Here is a 20,220-nt window from a genome sequence, read left to right on the forward strand (position 1 = left end):
CCCAAGGGACACAAGTGGCTCCGCTCCCTGCACCAGCCCCTCACAGGCACCAGCCCCTCGCAGCTCCCATTGGCTCTGATTCCCGCCGATGGGAGCAGTGGGGGAAAAGCCTCCGGGTGAGCAGTTCCTTGCACTGGCGGGGGCAGTGGCAGTTCCCATAGCTGACTCCTGTCCTCACCATGCAGAGCCTGGATGCGCACTCCTGCCCTGGCCTGCCCCGATCCAGCCCGTGAGGCTCAGGGCTCCGCCGCAGCAGGACGGGGAGAAGGCCTGAGCCTCGCATGCTGGATCGAGGCAGGCTGCAGGCCGGATCCGGTAGGTTCCCCAGGCCTGCCTTACACAGTACTTCCCAGTGCCTTTTGCTGTCTGCTTTTAAGCGATCTCAAGCAATGGGTCTTGCGCCATTCCCCACCAGAGAGGATTTACTGTACAGTCCAACACGTGGCACTGCCTGGAAGGGCCTGATGATAAGCCTGCATTGCGTTTTTAATTTCATCTCATTCCGCCTAGGAATTGCACCCGGGACCCTGCCCGGAAGTACACTCCTTCCTGCTGCTTGCACACTTCGGTGCTCGCTGTCCCCGACATCACCGCACTGGCCTGGGCTGCAACATGCACAGCTCCTAAAATCTCCTCTCTCCAGTCACTCCCCACTCCGGGCCGACCGAGGACTTCCCCAGTTAGGGCACTGCTAGTGCCCAGCAGTGACTGCCACCCCCTCGGCACTGGCCACAGCCATGGGGCTGGAAGGCGGCCTGAGGCCTCTACCTCCGTGGCCCCAACTGGCACAAGCCTCTTCAGCTGCCGGGCGGCTTTGCAAACACACCGTAACTCACGGTCACTCCTGGCCCCAGGTCACTTTCACCCTCACAGCAGAGCTCTGTGTCCCTGGCCAGCCCCCTGGCCAGCCGTTTGTTGGAGCCTGTTTGCGCTTCATAAGATCCCTTTGGGCGATCGACCTAGCTAGATATTTATGGAGCCTATGAACTCACACAACCGATAAGGAACTGTATGCTCACAACACCCACGGGCAGTGTGTGAGCCAGCTCCCAGCCCCACCCTTTCACCTGAGGGTCTGCCCCTTCCATGCCCCCAAGAACCCAGAGCCCCCGTCGCAGACACTGGCCCCCCTGCCCCAGGCTGCCTGGTGCTCACAGTCACCCCCCGCCAGTCCCAGAGCACATGCAGGCAACCCTGGGAAGGCAGGCCTTGTGGCCCCCTTACACCCGGAGCCCAGCAGCACAGCCAAAGCAGCGGTCGGGGCAGCGTGTGAGTAGGGCCACAGCTGCCTGGAGGGACCCACAGCCTCCCCTCCCGGCCACCCATGACAACCCCCTGACAGCTAGGGCTCTTCTGAACCCACCAGTGCCAGATTAAGACACAAGCTAACTCAGGTCCAATTTAGGGCCTTCCCATATGAGGGGCCACTAAAAAACTGACTCCATTTCAAACTTTAATGAAAATTGGTTGATAAATAAGGGAGATGTGGGAAAAAGAAGATTCTCTCTAACGACAGATGTTTTTCTTCAAATCTGACAGAAGTGTACACATCCGGCTGGACAAACACCCTTACCCTACCCGTGGCCTTCACCCATTGTGCCAAGGCTGAGAAAACAAACAAAAGCAAACAAACAATTATTGCACCCGTAACATTAGTAGTTCTACAAGTGAGCGTGCGATCAGCCTCCTAAGGCAGAGCTTTGCTGGCCAGCTGCTACCTGTAAAACCTTGACTGGGACTAGGTGTTTTCGCTTTCTCTAGTGCTGCTTTCACTCTTCTCTTCTGATCTGAGCATTCGTACAGGTGTGTCTGCTCATGCGCACACTCGTCTGCTTCACACAACTGACTCTGCAGGGGATGGACTTGAGTCAAGTGGCGCTTGAGGGGCGTAAATCTGTGTCTTCCTTCGGTCAAGTTCAGGAAAATTCATTCTACTTTCATGGTGGCAAAAGCCAAATCCCAACAAGTCACTGTTTGGTAGCAAAGATTAAATCAGAATAAACATTTGCAAATATATTTTATAGAGAGTTTGGATAAACTTTGTATTGTCCTGACCAATTTAATGAAACATTATTTTCACTTATTTATATGCAAAGAAGTAATAATTTTCCTTATTCATGGTATTAAAAAATTGCACACGCGCTCTTATTTTCCTGTGACAACATAAAGCTTTCGTGTTTAGCTAGCCAGCGTCCTTTCTGTGAAAATAACAAAATAGCTTTGTATGGGACAGCCCATAGCTCAGGGCCTCAGAATGTCAGAAGCGGGCCCTTGCACCCACTTTTCAGACGAAGAAGAACTGAGGCCCGAGCAGAGCCAAGCGACTGGAAGTGAAAGCCAGACACGGAATTTGTGCTGGCAAGAAGGCACAAATTATTAATAGTGAGGATGATTAGCCATCGGAACAAACTACCAAGGGAAAGAGTCAGTTTTCCAACTCTTGAAGCCTTTGAATTGTGACCAGCTGCCTTTAGCTAAATGCAAGTTATTGGGCTCAATACAGGGGGAATGAGGCGGAATTCTACGGCCCAGCTTAGGAGGCCTTAAAACACGTCAACCTACTAAACGACTGGCTCTCAGTCACCCAGGAAACCTGTGCCTGAGCCAGAACGTGAATGGAGGTCTCTTGAGATTCAGTTCAGGGCCCTGTCCAGGTGTCCACCTTTCCTGTGCCAGGCCTGCTTCCTCACTAATGCTGATCATCCTGCCCCGTTCAGCATCACCTGAAATGTTCATCAGCACAGCCATTTCCAGGGCCTATGGGAAGGCAGAATGAGGCTCAGCTGAGCTCCTGGGTGGGCCTGTCTCTCCTGACCCAGACGTGCCACCACTCCCTTCTCTCCGTGGGCTATTGCCGTCCTACAGAGATGTCTCTTCCACAACTCACTAACCCAAATGCCGGCCTCCTGCATGAGGCTGAGAGTTCTGATGGATTTTTTCAATTAGAAACCAAGGAGCCTGTTACAATATTATCTGGCTATTTATACCGTACTGGTTTATATAAACTGTACTGCAGTGAGGGGATGAATCATACCTGCTACACTGTGACTGTATGCAGATAAATCAGGCGGTTGCTGTATCCCATCCCTGGAAATGCACAACCCAAGGCAAGTGAATGCAACAAGCATCGGCTGCGTCCAAGACGGGGCTACCCCCTCAGTCCAGTCACCACACTCTGACTGCAGCGGGGCGAGGGCTCTCAGGCGGCCCCGAGGCGCTGGCCGGCCGCCTCCCTCCCTCCCTCCCGACGGTCCTGCCTGGCCTTGGGACCTGTGGACTAGAATGTGCGGGGTGACAGCAGGTTGCTCTTTCATTGCTCTGAAAGGAAGCCCCGAAGCAAGGTTACCAACTTCCTACTCATGCAAAACCGAACTCCACAGCCCTGCCCACGCCCGCCCCTTCTCTGAGGCCCTACCCCTCATGCCTCCCCCATCCTCCCTACTTTCACCAGGCTGGTGCAGGGTATTGGAGTGAGGGGCTCCGAGTGGGGGTGTGGATCTAGGAGGGGCCAGAAATGAAGGGGTCAGAATGCTAGAGGGGGGTCCAGGCTGGGGGGCAAGAGGTGCGGTGTGCAGGAGATGGTACAGGCTCTGAGCGGGGCCAGAGTCAGCGCTGCCTGTCAGCTGTGCGCTTGTGGGGCCGCTCGGGAGACATTCAAACGCTGCCCCGCCAGCGAGCAGAGTGCCCCCAGCCACCTTGTTCTGTGGTCGTATTGGTGGTGCTCCTCCACGCAGGCCCACGTCCACGTAACAAAATGTATTTGGCACGTGGATGCAAAAGAGGAGGACGACTGGCCAGGACTGGGAGGCTTGGGATGCGGGATGGGACTCCAGGCTGGGGCAGGAGGTTGGGGTGTGGGACGGGTTTGAGAGGGTGGGGTCCCAGCTGGTGCTTACCAGGGCTCCCAGAAACGCTTGCCAGGAACCGGTGGCCCTTAAGCACTGGGTCAACCAAGGACTACGCTGCCCTTGCGCTCACAGGTCCCGCTCCCAGCAGTTCCCATTGGTCACGGTTTCTGGCCTATGGGATCTGCAGAGCCAGCATTCGGGGCAGGGCCAGTGGTGTCTGAGTCCATTGGGGGTGCAGGGACATGTGGCTGCTTCTGAAAGCCCCGCAGAGCCAGGTCAGTTAGGCAGCCTCCCTTAACCCCTGTCTCCTACAGCACCACCAACCAGGCGTATAGCAGCCTGGTCACCAGTGCCAGCCAAATCTGCCCAGGTCTCTCTTCGACCGGGCATCAAAGTCAAAAACCAATTTCCTGGCAACCTTTACCCCAAGTGCTCCAATACACTGACTGAGAAACTGTCTTCCTTCACTGCAGCGTCTGTAAGTGCCTTGATATTCTTGGCTTAGATGCTACGTGGTAAATGTCTTGCACTACAGCTGTTTGTCAAGTATCGGAGGGGTAGCCGTGTTAGTCTGGATCTGTAACAGCAACGAAGGGTCCTGTGGCACCTTATAGACTAACAGAAGAGTTCTGAGCATGAGCTTTCGTGAGCACAGACTCACTTCATCAGATGCCCTGATGCGCATCTGATGAAGTGAGTCTGTGCTCACGAAAGCTCATGCTCAAAACTCTTCTGTTAGTCTATAAGGTGCCACAGGACCCTTCGGCTACGTCTACACGTGCCCCAAACTTCGAAATGGCCATGCAAATGGCCATTTCGAAGTTTACTAATGAAGCGCTGAAATGCATATTCAGCGCTTCATTAGCATGCGGGCGGCAGCGGCGCTTCGAAATTGATGAGCCTTGCAGCCGCGTGGCACATCCAGACGGGGCTCCTTTTCGAAAGGACGCCACCTTCTTCGAAGTCCCCTTATTCCCATGAGCTCACGGGCCATTTGCATGGCCATTTCGAAGTTTGGGGCATGTGTAGACACAGCCTTCGTTGCTGTTACAGCTGTTTGGTGACTAGTAACCAACCTGCCCAGCAGTGCAACAGACTGGCCCCTGCCCTAGCAGAAGAGAACACCACAGTCACAACCACCACCACCACCACCGATACTTTCATCCCACGGTGCTTCACAAATGGTCCGAATTAGCCCCGACAAGCACTTGGGAGGTGTGCTGGTGGCATGACCCCAATGCACAGATAGGAACACTGAGGCATGACACATCTCACAAGGAATCAGTGCGACCGTTCTGCCAGCAGCTTAACAACAGTAGATCTAGATGTGCGGGAATGGCATCAAAAGGGACAGCTGCTTTTTGTTCAATGGACTTAGCGTCTGCCTCTGGAGAAACCGATGCCACCCTATTGCTCTCATCAGCATGGACCACGGGGTTCTACACAGCATCACGGTTAACCTTAAGCTTCTCCAGGATGCTGCACAGCACCTATGCCTGTGCCAGTTCAGCCAACTCCTACTGGCAGAGCGGCGCACTTCATTCAGGAGCTTCAAACGGACTTTCTCCAGCCTGTGCGCTCGCTCTCCCTCTCTCTCTCTCTCTCTCTCTCACACACACACACACACACACACACACTACATGCCAATGAGATAGCACGACTGGGAGCGGGGTGGGCATGGGGACCAGGAGCCTCCTTCAGCTCCACCAGTGCATGGCACACTTAGGCACTCTGCCTGTTCCTTGCTTCTCAAGCCATGGCCCTCTAGGAATCGCCGGGAAGAGTGCCGAGGCGCTCCGGTGCTGCACAGAACACAGTTTGAGAGTCACCGGCCCCCTCTCTCTGGCTGCCAGGTCGCAGCAGAGCTATCGCAGGTGTGATATACTTAAAGGACAACTGAGACGGGCTTTAGTGTAACTTATCGAACAACAGGAGATAACGTCGAACAAATCACATGGCTGTTGCTGTGATCCAGCCCAGCTGCCTTAGCCCCTGCAGTCGGTTCCTGCTCCAGCCTTTGAGAACGCCTCTCAAACAGCCAGTTGGAAACACAACCCTGCGACACATCCCACGCAATGAGTGACAACTTGGCAGCTCCCTGCTGGATGCAGGCCTGAAGCGCACACAGCAAGCCCGGTGGGTCCTAGCTGAATTCAACCCCAGCCCAACAAAAGGGGACTGAAGTGAGCCACACCCATTACCCACCCACTACAGTGGAGAAACCCAGCCCTTGGCTGAATGGCGCCTTCCCCGGTGATTGCTCCCCAACGCCAGCGGACGCCTAAGGTGCCATCCAGCAGGAGAACCCAGAATTTCTAGAGTTTCTTCCTTCATTTTCTCTTAGCCTCAGAGAGCCCAATGGAGCACATGCAGAAACCCACCAGGAAAAGCATCAGCCGCAGTGGTGGAACGAATCCTCTCCCGTCCATGGGAGAAGGCTGTGCAGCTAGTGTGTTGCGTAGTCAATTGCACTTCCAGGACTCACCATCTGGCAGCCAGATTACATACGCTCGCTGCCCTGCTTCAGCATTTACACCAGAACATTTCATCCTGTCCACAGAAAGAGTTATCAGCTGCGCAGCCGCTGCTCCCTCCTAACCACGGGCCCTGATCCCGCTCCCTTCACAAAGCCTGTAGTTTAACCCAGCAACAATCTAAACCCAGTAGAAAACAGGCACCTGGGAATTATCACCTTGAGGCACGCCGATGTGTGGGGGTGTGTTGTGTGTGTGGGGGGTGGGAATTCAATGGCATCCCGTACACTCTGAGATAAAAACAGCTCCGTGCGCATCAGGGCACAGCAGCAATGCCAGCGGCCTCAGCGCCTGCTCCTGGACATGAGAAGGAGCCACCTGGCCGAGGCGAGACACGAACGCTGCAGGTTGGATCCTGGTGCTGCTATTGCTTTAGCAACAGTCTCACAACCCAGCCTACTTGGATTATTTTTTTCTATTCTTCCTACACTTGCTCACTGGTGTGGTTTCCTGGCATGGCTCCCCAGAGCAGTACCTGCTCAGGCTTAAAGCCAGGATCTGGCTGCCATTGGGAGCTCCCTGCTCCCTTCTCTGCCTCCTCTCCTGTGCAGCACAGGCAGGGAAGACATTAATGATACTGCTTCAGAGTCACCACTTCAGCCAGGAAACGCCTCTCTGCCCCAGCCCGGGATCTCTCGTCTACAACCATAGCAGATGACACTTCTGCAGTCACAGAGTGGCCCAGGACCACTTCCAGGCAGCAGGAGCCTCAGGCTGTGAAAGAGGAAGCCCAGGGAGGGTGGGATGCATTGGTTCTGCCATGCGTCTCAGCTAGCAGCATCTTGCTGAGGTGTCACAAAGCCCAGGCACAAAGTCAGCTCACCCTTTCAAAAGCCGATAGTGAAACGTTTCCAAATTGCCTTTGACCGGCTGGCTCGCCCATGGCAATGGCAGCTGAGTGACATCAGGCAAAGCTAGGTTGGAACCAAAAACACTGTGAGCCAAATTCATCCCTCATGGCTTAACTGCGTTTCCGTCAGAAGTGAACTGGGCCCAGGGTTTTGCGAATGCCACAGTGTGCGTTCCAGCATGTATTGCCCCAGCAACAGAGCGAGAAATAAGGGGTTAGGAGTGAAATCCCAAAAACCGCACGAGAAGGGCAAGTGTGCACCAGATCCCGATCGCTCTGCCCGGCTGTTCTTCCTCCAGCCTAAAGCCAAACCACATCTCACCAGCTCCCCGCTGCACCCCACCTGCCAGACTGCACACCTGCTAACCTCTGCTCGCAGAGGCACTCGTAGACGGGTGACAGAAGGTCGTGTGCTTGATTACACAGTCACTTCAGAGAGTCTCAGGTGGGTCTGTGGGGCGCTTACACCCAGCTCAGAGTTTCATGTCCAGTGTTACAGGGCACACTGGAGCCTGCGCGAGCAGCAGTCTGGTTCGTTGCAATGGGAGCCTATAGACAACGGTCCAGGGAGGCAGAACTCCCCTCTGTTCTGTGGTTACACAAAGCCCAGGTTGCCAAGAGGCGGCAGTTGCTTTGGACCAACAGTTACGGCCAGACCAGACTTGGGGTAGGCAGCACCCACCCTGTACAAGGACTACAGACACGAGGCAGCCCTATGCAGCGGCAGTAGGCAGGCTGAAGACACTACGTGCATTTGTGCAATCCAAACTCAGCGAGAACCCATATTGCAGAGAGCAAACCCTCACGCCTGAGCCCTGCGCAGGGAGAAGCCAGAGACAAGCCCTGTGCCCATGCACTGGTTACGGTTCAGGAGACAGCGGGTATGCTCATGCTTTAGTTACCCACGACACCGTCCCCCAAGAAGCGGCACATGTGCCTAGGGGCAGGCCAAGTGCTGAGAGGCAGCTCACCACTGGTGCAATGGTCCTGGGCAGCCCAGACTCTCCAGAAACAGAAGAGCTGAATGATTCTGTGCCTCCCTCTGCCCCAAGCTCTCCAGCCGTGACTACCACCTCGGGAGCCAGCTTTCTCAATGGCTCGCCCCGGCACACGTGCTTTTTGCAGGGACTTGGGAGGACTCAGTGCACACGGGCAGGAACGCAGAGACAGGCTGCCAGGGCCATGGAGGAAGGGAGAGGGCATTGCTCACTGCACAAGTTATGTTATGTTCCAGAGTGGTTCAGCTCACCAGGGTTACTCATCCAAAGGGATGCAACTGGAGTGAAACCCAGACCTGACCATTAACGTCGGGTGCAGCTTTCCACATGCACAACCGTCCTTCAGGGAACAAGGGCTTAACATTCCCCAGACTTCCGAAAGGAGCCCCCGTCAAAGAGCCCTCACTCAGTCAGTCTAGCGTGGGGCTCTGGCTGCAAATCCCTCTCACCCGGACGCCCTAGAACGGCAGGCTGTCAGCCAGGCAGGCGTCCTGAAGCGGTGGTGTGCCCTGGGTCCCACTTCCCACTATCCGCCTTTGCTGCAACAAGTCTCTGGCTCCACGACCTGGGGAATGGCACCCTGCGCCAGGAGGCTGCACCCCCAGGGAACCCCCACTTGGGAAAAAACGCCGAAACCAGGTACACGCTGCTGGTGCCGGAGCCCTCCAGGTGGGTCCCCGTTTGCTCACTCACCTGCCAAAGCTCCGGCCCCTTCCTTTCCTCTCCGCCTCTCCCGCGTCCCCTTCTTGGAAGGATCAGTTCATCTCACAAAATGTTTGAAACATACACACCAGCCCGCAAACAGCCCCTCGAGGCACGCGCGTGCATGAGCGCCCGGTCACCGTTCATCACTCAGTGGGAATCACATCCGCCTGTCCCTGGGCCCACACTGCAACTGCCAGCTACCCTGCGCACCCGGCCCCCACACACGCCGGCCCTTCCTCCTCATTCGCCACCTAGATCTCCCTCGCCCATCACCTCCGTTCTCTCCTCTCAGCTCCACTTTTTTTCAATCTTGTTTCTATAGAAACGAGATTAGCGGAGGGGGAAATAAAACAGCCCCATGTGACTCAGATTCCGACACTAAAGAATCTCTCTCCCTCTCTCTGTCTGGCTCACTCTTGATGGTGTTTTACATAACAACAAGTCATTGTGCGGACTCAGAAAAAATAAAAGCAAAGAGTGAGAGAGTTGAAAGCAAAGGGGACCCTCAGCTCAGCAGCAGGGCCTGTGGAGGAGCAGCTGCCAGCTCCCTGGTTTTCACAGCACAACCCACAGGAAGTTCAAAAGCACCCCCCTCCCCTCAGCCTTTGACCACTTCCATCGCTGGGTCACCTCCAGAGACAAAACCACTTGGCTCTAATGTCCTTTGAGCTGTGGAACCATCAGCTTCCTACAGAAACCTGGTCTGACAACCCCATTCCACCTGGAAACCTGACTGCCCACCTAAAACACGCGCACGATGAGAACTTAAGAGCAGCCATGCAGGGTCAGGCCAAAGGTCCCTCCAGCCCAGTGTCCCGTCTTGCGACAGTGGCCAATGCCAGGGGCCCTAGAGGGAGTGAACAAAATGGGTGACCAGCCAGTGCTCCATCCCTCTGTTGGTTTGCCAGAAGCTGGGACTGGCCGAGGCTAGGGACACCCTCCTGGCCCAGCCTGGCTGCCAGCCGTTGGTGGCTCTATCCCCCAAGGACGTATCTGGCTCTTGTTTCGAATCTGGAAAGTGACACGGTGCCAGCAGGCTAACTGAGAGGTCCTGCTCATTCCGTAGGCAGCAGAGGTCATCCTGAGCCATTGTACACCAAGTGCCCCTCCACGGGCACAGCCATGGCGAAGTGAGGCCTGGCCTGCAGATGGGTGGCGGGCACCAGATCCTGCCGCAGGGCAGGTGGAAGACGGGGGAGTCCGATCACGTACAGAGGCTGAGCACACTCAACTTCCACTGCAGTCAAGGGCAGCTGACGGTGCTCAGCACCTTGTGAGCTTGAGGCCTCCAGTACACGATCGACTAAAGCCCACGATGCCCTGAGCCCGAGACGCCCCGCGTGCAGCTCTTCACCACTGCTCTGTTCAGCACCAGGTGCTGCTCATTGAGCAGCTGGTAATTCGCTGCCCAGGACGACCGAACTCGTCAGCACTTGTGCTGGTGTGGGATCTCACAGTCCTGGGTAATCTTTGGGTTCCTTTCCTAGGTAGCAGACTGACCCACCCCCCCTGCATCCTGTTACCCGTCCCTCTGGGACAAAGCACGCACAACGGCCATTCCCCGGCGGCTTTAGGCACTAAAAACTTCAGGTGACAAAAACCCATCCTATTTGCCCTTTCTTTCTTGCTCCGCTTCGTGCCCTCCTCCCTACACACACTGGCCCAGCTCCAGTGCCCACCAAAAGCCAGCTGCTGGCACCACATGCACAGAAGAGCAGGTTATGTATATCCTGCAAGTGTCAACTCAAACCAGCTTTGGGCCAAGCAATGTCTCCCCCCGCCAGCCCATTTATTCCACAGGAGCTCAAGGAACTGATGATTCTTTGCTGAACTCCAAACCCCGCGTCTCCGAGTGAGGCTGGGAGAGATGGCAGTGGGAGTCCTTGGCTGATGTGAGCTACAACACCCCAGCAGTTTAACACTCTCTGGTGGGTTCGGACAGAACGGGAGAAGAACGCTGCCTCCAGCTGAAACGGCGTCGGAAGGGGAAATGCGGGTACCGCTGGGACATGGCGAGAACAATGGGGTTGCACACACACCCTCGCAAAGGGTGATGTGAGATATTTAACTACAAGAAGGAATCAGCACTTCATCTTTACGAAAGACAGGTGCCTCTAGCGGAGCAATGCCCCCAACTCCACCAGAAGGCACTGGGCTGGCCTTGAAGAACTCACCAGCACTGCTTCCTCAGATACCTGATTTCCCACCCATTTGCTGGCCTGACTCTTCCTTGACTAGCTTGCAAGGGCTGATGAGATCGGAGCCCGAGGGCTGGTTGCAGGCTGTTACATAAATTGCTCTCTCCTCGTGCATTACGTCATCCAACTGCACACCTGCCACAATGGGTGCGCCTAAGCCGCAGAGACATGCTGGAGATAGACTGGACAGACAGAACAGTGGCTGGCTCCTGTCAGAGCACTCAGCTGGTACCAGGCTCTCTGGAGAGCTGGTCGCTGGGGTTGGTGTTGTAACATAACTAGGAGAAAAGGAAGCTGAGGGCTTTTGCACCTCCATGCTTATGGAGAACGTGTGACACAGTTGAGGAGGCTGGGCGGGACAGCGTAGGGTCGTATTCTCTAATCAGCCTCCGACATTTAGCGCCAAGATCTAATAAGCTTAAGGGTCTCAGCGAATGCCCCAGAGAAGCTGGCTCACATTACTCCGTAGTTAATCTGGCACAGCTAAGCGCAGCTGTCCACTTCTGGTGCGAGGCCGTGCCGGGGGAACAGGGCTTGGGCCGCAGGCGAGGCCTGGGAGAGCTGTAAGCTGGGCATGGGGTGCATTGGGGAGCTGCTGGGAAGGAGAGGGTGGGACTGGAGTGAAGGGAGGAGCCACAAGGCCAGTAGTAGGTGCGCAGCTGAGCTGGAACAGGCTCGTGGCTGGAGTAGCAGAGTGCTGCAGCTCAGCCTACAGATGCAGCGTGAGTGTGGGAAACCTGCAGTGCTCCTCTCCCTACCACCCTCCGATCCCAGAAGGGCTAAATCTCTCCCAGGCAGAGTGCCCAAGTGCATTCCGGTGCCGTTGGCAGAGCGCGCCGCCGGGCGCCTCCGAGGAGAGAGCAGATGCCGCCAGCAGTGAATCTGCCTGCCCTTGCACCTACACACCGCGCACCCTGTGATCTGAGTGGCATTTCATACGCCCTTGCCTCTGCACACGGACAGACGGGACACAACTGGTTAAACTGAGTCCATGCTGGCCTCAAAGTCAGACTTTGCATGAGCTGGCTCCGGAATGCTGGGCTTTCTGAGGCACTCCAGGCCCTCTGCAAAGTCCTCTATTTAAAGGAGGATAATGGGGTCAGGAAAACTTCCGCCAACAAGCCAGCTCTGGTACACACAGCTAATTCTAGCGAGCATTATCAGGATGCGTTACAATTAGCACGTCAGTGGATACGATCTATTTCTGCCCACAGACACCGGGCCCTTAGGTGCACCCGAGGGGGAGGGAGGGACGGAGATACCTTACATGAAGGTCTAAAAATGTAGCGCAGCTGTGCTTGAGCATTACAGCCGAGTGGGTTTTAGAATGAGGGTATTTATAACAAGGACTGGAAAATAAACTCATTGCAAAATTTCCATGCTGCCCCGGTCTCCACCCCTAGTGTTGCTAATTTCACACCCCTCCAGACCCGGACTTGAAAAGGTTTATGCTGAAGGACAATACAGACCAAGGCCTCTAGGCCTGGCCTCTTCCTTCTCTCTGGCTTGGGCCTCAGCTGCTCCTGGGTTGAATTCCAAGCACCTGCAGGAAGGCACATCGCTTTGTTAATGCCTGTATTGGTTCCTGCCAGTGAAGCCCTGGTGTTGTCTCCCTCAGGCTATGTCTAGGGACCTAACCCAAGCCTGCATTCCCAGTTCAGTTTCATCAATGGCACCCCTCATGACTGGCTCTAGCAGCGGTCACAAACAAAAGTGCCCAGTCCGCCAACAGACGATGATTCAGGATCGATTCAGCCCAGGACATGGCACACAATGACAACAGAGCTGGATGAATTTTTTTAGAACAAAAACATTCACCAATGTTCATCAAAATTGAAATTTTTGGCAAAACCAAACTGATTTCCATACAGTTTTCAGTTTTTGAGGTGAAAAATTGAACAAAAATGTCCTCGTTTTATTTCAAATAGAAATTTTCCTTTCATTTTGGTGTTCAAAAGACAAACAGAAATTTTCAGTTCAAAACCACACATGCATTTTTGTGTTCGTCCCTTTAAAATTTGCTCAGTGAAAAAAATAACTGCAGAGAGGAGCACAAACGAGGCGCAAGCTGGAGGAACAGAAAAGATGGGGGCCAGCAGGGAGACGAGGGCAGAGGAGAGGCTGTGTCTGTGCCTGAGCTGGACAGCTGCTGAGTGCCAAACTTCTTGATCGGTAGGGGCAGCTACCTAATCCACCCAGTCCAGCCTTCCACGTCTCACAGAAGCCAATGCCAGCTGCTTCAGAGGAAGCTGCATGAAGCCCGACAGTCCTGGGATAACTGGGGAACGTTTCCTCCCGACCGCTCGTAGGCAGAAGTTGACTTGTGCCATGAGACGAGGGTTTCTAGCTCTTCCGGCTTATTTTCAGTCTCCATTGTCGTAGCTCCAGATGGTCTCAGGTCCCATGTAAATGTCAGGACCTGAATGGAATCATAGTAAGCTCCTGATCTTAAAGACACCTTGTGGCAGCGAGTACTTCAGGCCAATGGTGCGTTACATGAAAAAACATCCCTTCGTGTCAGTTTGGCCGGGAATCCCAGCTCCAGTCCAAGCCAGCCCATCATCTCACCGTCGCCTGCTATTCTGCTCAAGAGACGCTCGTACATGTGAGCCAAACGTGCTTAGAACACGGGAAAGGCACACGGGCCCCCCCAGCGAGGTGCATGAAACAATGTCATGCCAAGTGCTGCAAGTACCAGGCTCCTGCAAAGATGCCCAGTGCATGTCCCCCCCAGGGAGTGTGCACCAGGAAAGCTTTTAAGAGGCTCAGTCCTTGATGGCTGGAGGTGGCCAATATCTGAAGCTATGAGTTCTGTCTCATTTTATCCCACTCGCAGCCTCAGTTGCCCACCTCCCTGCACTTAAAATGAAAGGGAGTCATCTCGTCCCATCTCCCCTTGCATCACACTTAAAATCAAGAGGCTACTTCCCCTACTCCTCCTGTCTCACCTCCAAAGTACAGCCTTTTTGCCAGGGACAGCATCTTCCCACGCAGCCTCTGTCCCAGAAAAACCAGGCTCACCAGCCAGGCTGGCTGCTCTGAAAAAAATACTGGAGACATTTAGTGGATGAGAAGCTGGCCAGGTACCAGCTGGCCCATAGGGCAGTGCAAGCCAAAGGGAACCAGGCTGGAGCAGGGGGCTGGCGCATGGGCTAGGAACAAGAACTCCAGATCAGAGCTTTTAACTTCACCAGCGTTTGCAATACCACAGGTCTGCATGTTGAGCTCATGCCTGGGATAACAGATCAAGACAGACTCACAGGGGCCTGCCACAAGCAGAGGAGGCCAATGAACCTTCTGCAGTATTTGAGGCCTTCACAGTGGGATACTCTGGCTGGCAAGGCTCCACAAGCTAAAGAGAAGGAAGATTTGCAACAAACCCTGGGGCTGATTGGTGGAAACATGATGGCATTCTGCAAAGGGCAAGAAGTCATCAAACCCACATGCAGAACATTTTTCCTCCCAGGCAAAAAAGGCATTGCACAGGCTGTGAGAAGGGTTTGGGGGCACCAAAAGGAGCCCCTGTGGGTCCAGACAGGCTGGGATGGACTCTTCAAACGCTGAACCGTAATTTTGTCAAGGGAAGGCACTCAGGATCAGCGGACAAAAGCAAGCAAAAGCCCCTGGGGACGGCCGAAGGAACGGTGAAGAAACCAAGCCTGTGAGCTACAGCAGCAAGAAAGCTGGAACTCGAGTAGTTTGGCAGCTCCCGGAATGAGTTCGAATGATTTAGCTTCTTTCCCCACTCCTCCGGAATGCGTGTTGTGTGCTGCTTCCATGGGGCACGCTGGAGTTCATGTAGATGTTAGCCAGGAATGGCTGGGCGGGTAGTCACGGATCGAAGCTTAGAAAGACAGTGATTACAGCTCAGGCTTCTTGCCTTGCGAGGCATCAGAGGCCTTGTGGAGATTCCTCTCTTTGTTGTTGTTGTCAACAACCTTTTCCCTCAGAAAAGAGAGGCCAGCAAGAAGGAAATGAACTGGCTTGCCAAGCAGCAAGACGACTCATTGTTCCCAAACCAGAGACTCTATGCCTGGTGGAATGCGCAAGCGAAGCTTTCACTGGCTTCAGTGGGAGCTGTTATTGTGATACCCACTTAAGGGCTCATTACATTGTCCGAGCAAGGGCACTAGTGCACGTGAGAATCAGGCCTCGGCGAGCTGCTCAGTATTGCCAGCTCCTGGGATTTGATCATGACCGTTTTCCATAGAGCCCCAGGTCTCTAGTCCTAGGGCTAGGGGACAATCGCAGCTGTCACTGGAAACAAAAAATAAGCTTCCATCCTTGTGGTTGCAGGGGAAGGACTGAAGTTAAGACCTGAGCGTGACCGAAAGCTCAGAAACTAGATGCCGAAAAAAAGTGTCTACATGGTTAAAAAAATCTCATGATCTTTCAGCCACTCTCAGGATTGTTTGGGGCCTCCTTTTTGAATGCCTGTGACTGGCAGGATGCTGTGGGGCTTCCTGCTGTGAGCAGTGTCACTGATTCAGGATGGAGCTCCAAAGAGGTGGTTACTCTCCTGGACCTGGAGGTTCTTCGAGGTGCACAGGCCCCCGTGGGGTCCCACACCTGGGTGCATGCACATGTGTGGGTAATTAATGAGCAGTGCAGAGGCGAATGCAAGGCTGCAACGGCGTGTGCAGGCGGTAGTACAGCACAGTCTGCAGCAGTCGCTGTTTAGGTGTCAGTGGAGTGGGACGTGACTGTGCGGACAGAGCAGCAGGCTGCAGCATGACAGAGGGCTGGCCACAAGATGGTCACGACGTAGGCGCCTTGTGTGGAGCGTGCTGTGACTGTATGAGGCCGGGGAGCCTGGACTGTAGATAACATAAGCAGCCCGGGGAGCTGAGAGCCATTGCACCAAACTGCAAGCGCTGCCTATAACGGAAACTCTTTCAAGCCAGAGGGGGCGGCAAAACCTCCTGCCCCTCTAGTTCCAGCACTGATTTTCATAGGTGGACCTGGGGACCCACTCGGCGATTCATTGGGAGGAGGGGGCTTGGCCCTTGGATTGGTCAGCAAGGAACACCAAAAGTTTAGGTGGCGTGGGAAAGGAGGAAGCTCCGTGAAGGTGGAATTTGCCAGTGCACGGTGGCTGAGTGTAAGACCCTGCCTGTGTGACAGGCTTGTGGCTTGGGATGGAAAACTGCTTGTGGAGGAGGCTCTGATGCAGGTGGAACTCTGAAACTACTTCTGGGAGGAATTTAAGGTGTAGGAGTAAGGAGGCCTGTCACGGCTGCCGGTTCACCGACTGGCCTACCTGAGGTAATGGCTACCAGGAATATCTCCCTCCTGGAGATCACCGACTGCCATGGCAGGGAGTCCTAGTGATGCAGGACACCTGGTGCCCAGAGGGAGCTCAAACACTGTCTGTTATAGCCTCACATCTGATCATGAGGGGATGCACAGTGCCCATGTGGGTCAATCACTAAGAAACACTTCCACGCCCCCCAAGTACAGAACACACGTAAGGACCATCATTCAACAGAGAAGCTTGAATTCTCAATTTCACCGAGAGCCCTTTACCCTCTCTGGTGGTGTAAAATGCTCTTAAGGAGGGTGCAAATGAAACTCTGCTCCTGAGGATTTGTCCTGTGATTTATTACTGATGTGGATCATAGTGATTTGAGAGTTACAATGACTCCTACTACCACACAGCTCTGAGACATCAGACCTAACAGTCTTCTGTGCTTCTGATCAGCAATGCCATACAGAGAGAGAGAGAGAGAGAGAAACCTATAAAATACAATGGTGAAATCTTTGCTATTTTCTGATTTTTAGAAAGTCTACTTAACGTTTCCCTTTCTTGTTATTTTAAAACGATAAGATCAAGTAGATGGCATCAGAGCTGCGCTTCTGGGCTGAATTTTGCCAATTGGCCACCTAACTGTGCTTGCAATTCATACATCTTTCTGTGGATGCAAACGATCTGGAAGGGGTAGTTGGTCCCAAGTCCCTTCTTGCCAGGAAATGTGAGCTTTTTCACGAGCTGTCGGGAAGGCGAATTTTGAAAGTGTGCCCTGGAGTAATTAAACTTTTATCATCATTGAAAGGTCCCAGTGACCTGGGAGAACACAAACTTCTGTCTCCTGTATCATTTAATGGGTGACTGGTGGGTTTGAGCGCTCAGAGGGCTCAAAATTCCTGTGGCTGCTTTGACCCTCCAAAAGCTGCTCACTAGAGAGCAACCATGGTTGACCTAGCATGCTAAAACTCTTTGCCAACCTCAGCATATTGTCCATGTGCCAGTCCATGCCTCTGAACATAGCGACCACATTTTCTCCTACACAGCAGTCAGTGTGTGCGAAGGATCAGACAGGAAAGCCAGCAAGACAAAGTAAAGGCTCTCTGGCGATGGCAGAGGCACACGGCAATGTAAAGCTGCCGCAGAACTGGCCGTCACATAACTGATCTGTCAGTGCACCTCTAAGCTCCTGTCCCATACGCCTCCTATTCCCATCCAGGTCACTGACAGCTCTGTGGATTGACTTCTGCCCTGACATGTACACTCCTGCTGTTCACTGCAGAGCCCCAAATCAGCTCCCCTCGTGCACCCTAGTGCTGGTCACACTTTAAGCCAGCTCTACTGACACATCTAAATCCTGCGGCAGTGTACGCATCTTAAAACATCTCCAGGCTCTGCCTCAACAGGAAAACCCTTTGGTGGTGTCTTGCTATTGTTTAGTCTGAACCTAGCACTTGCAATGGAGCCTCTTCTTGTTTTAAGTGGCGGAGCGCTCCTCTCCGGAATGGAAAACCTTGTTATTCTGGGACTCCGGTCAGCCAGCATTTCCAAGCTTGGGAAAGGAGTGATGTGGTTAAAGTGAGCTGGCCACAGAGCCGCAATGGTTTTCCTTTCTGGGCTGACAGCAGTCTCCTTTAGTGGACCACACTGCCTGGTCTAATCAGCTGCTATCTGGGACTCAGGGAGGGGCCCAGGAACACTCTCTCTCTCTCTCTCTGTGTAACTGGACTGGGGCGGGGAGAATGGGTGGACGTATAAGCGTATGGGAAGATACATGCCAAGAAAAGAGCAGAAGGTAGTGACCTGGGAGGAGGCGGTGCCGGCCAACACCACTGAAAAGGTGGGGGAGGCAAAGCAGAAAGGAGCAGGTTCGAAAGAAATGCAGGTGGCTTGGAAGAAGAGCTGAGAAGAAGGAAGGAACAAAGGCAAAGAAGGGTGAATCGACCCTGCCAAGAGAAGAGAGAAGCAAGCAGAGGATAGCCACCATGAACAGAACGTAGGAAAATTGTCTCCGCCCTCAGGCACCTTGACTTCTGGCACGCCCACGTTCACTGTGGGGACGCCCTTTTTTGCGGGCACGCTGCAGGGAAGGGCCATAAACCCACCTTCTCACTCTGGGAAGGACTCCCAGCACTGCCTCTTGCAGCCCTGTACTCTGCCCCACCAGCCATGAGCACAGTCAGGCACACTAGTCTAACCCTGCCCGAGAAACTGGTGTAACCTCTTTGCCAGGCACAAGACGGTTAACGTACCATGTGTTTCAGAGCCCCTGACATTGCGGGGTCTGCCCTGTGGCCGTCCAGTCGCTCTGCACCAGGATTTATATCTGGCTCTTGAGAATGAGGCAATTTCAGCTGTGTTGGTGGGCTCAGAATGTTACCTGTCTTCCTCTATGGTCTGTTTGCACAGTCTGTGTGATATCACTCTGTTAATTCCAGGACTTTTAATGCATGCGTGTGCACACACACACAAGGAGAAAAAGCTCATCTAAGTGCAGTTATAGAGAGAAAAATGACTCGAAAAATGGCACCATGTTACTCGACATCTCTCTTCCTTGGGTGTCCCGCAAGTCACATTACTGGCAAAAACGAGTCGTTACACCTGTCAGAGCCCAGCAGAGCCCGCTTGGCTCTGGGACAGGGAGCAGGATTCTACTGTGCTTCATGCGGCAGCTCAATGGCCAAGTTCTACTTCCAAACCCTTTGTTGTGGGTCGGAAGATGAGGCGGGAGGGACGAGCCACAGGTGGTGTTTGCATGGCTGGAAGCTCAAAACCAAAGCCCTGTCTGGCCTCTGCGCTGAACACGTCAGGAGAAGGACGCATGAGCCATCTCCTTGCCCCAGACGCACAGCTACACACAAGAGACCAACCTGCTGGCACTCTAGGCAGTGTGGCTAGAGGGCCAAGGCACTCCAGTATGTCCCAATGATCCCTAGCTTCCATATCAACCGGGGGGGTACTGTCAGCTGGTGATTAGTCCAGTACACAACCAGCCTCGCCCTTCCCTCTTGAGCTGCGTTCTATGCCCTCCCCCACTGCTGAAAACAACCTCTAATTGTACTACACACAGCTTGCTGCTCCGCAGGCCTGTTGCCCAGCCTCTCTCATGGCTGTGCCCAGGAGTGAGGTCATCGGCGAGATTGCTGACCTCACATCAGGCTTTGGTCAGGTAGAGATTTGCCAAGTCCCTATTGCAGCCTTCTGACATTCCCAGCAGCGGCTGGTGAGAGTAGCTCTGGAACTGGGAGGGTCCAAAGCCCTGTCCAAATGTGACCAGCTCCAGAAATGCTGCAGGCAAGCAAAAAGTAAAGGGACCCCTGTGGAAACATCAGCTAATCCAATACTGTCCCCAGCATGCACCTCTCTCTTTGAGAACACTAGCAATGTCAGGGCCACCTTCCCCAAGAGCAGCTTCTGGGCAGAATTCATTCACCCTCTCAGCTGTCTCACTCCACCCTCTGCCCATGCCGTGAACCTCCAAGCACCATTTTTTCCCCTCCCTGACTGGTAAACACCATGGAGGTTTGAGGGACTTGACGGGACTTGTGAAGCAATAAAAACATTCCTGCCTGCAAAGCATGAAACCCCAAAAGTTTATAGGAAACCACTGTCTTCGGACGTCTGCATATCTTCGGGCATCCTGGGAGCTGTAGTTCAAAGAGACCAAGCAAGGGAAAATAAAAGAAATGGGAGCGGGGAGGCAATAATGATAGTCTCTGGATGAAGGCTGTGTGACTATTGGCTTGCACATTAAAGCCTGAAATTCTGGGATTCCAAGCGCACTTCTGGAGCCAGCTGAGAGGAGAGCTCCTTGGCGTCTAGGCCATGAGGGAGTCCAAGAA

General features: G+C 54.0%; 1 protein-coding gene across 4 annotated transcripts in view; it reads right to left on the reverse strand.

Annotated features, from left to right (window-relative positions):
* Positions 1-20,220, reverse strand: part of LOC142021595 (ankyrin repeat and fibronectin type-III domain-containing protein 1-like) — a 395,272-nt gene that overhangs the window by 64,868 nt on the left and 310,184 nt on the right. Inside the window, exon 1 of one of the 4 annotated variants that reach the window (XM_075010623.1) lies at positions 8,924-9,017. The exons of the other annotated variants lie outside the window; for them this stretch is intronic. The gene's annotated coding sequence lies outside the window, so the exon portion shown is untranslated. Of the gene's footprint in view, positions 1-8,923; positions 9,018-20,220 lie in introns of those variants that run through there. 4 annotated transcript variants of the gene reach the window in all.

This window comes from Carettochelys insculpta, chromosome 16, assembly GCF_033958435.1.
Source record: "Carettochelys insculpta isolate YL-2023 chromosome 16, ASM3395843v1, whole genome shotgun sequence".
NCBI classification, from domain to species: Eukaryota; Metazoa; Chordata; order Testudines; family Carettochelyidae; genus Carettochelys; species Carettochelys insculpta.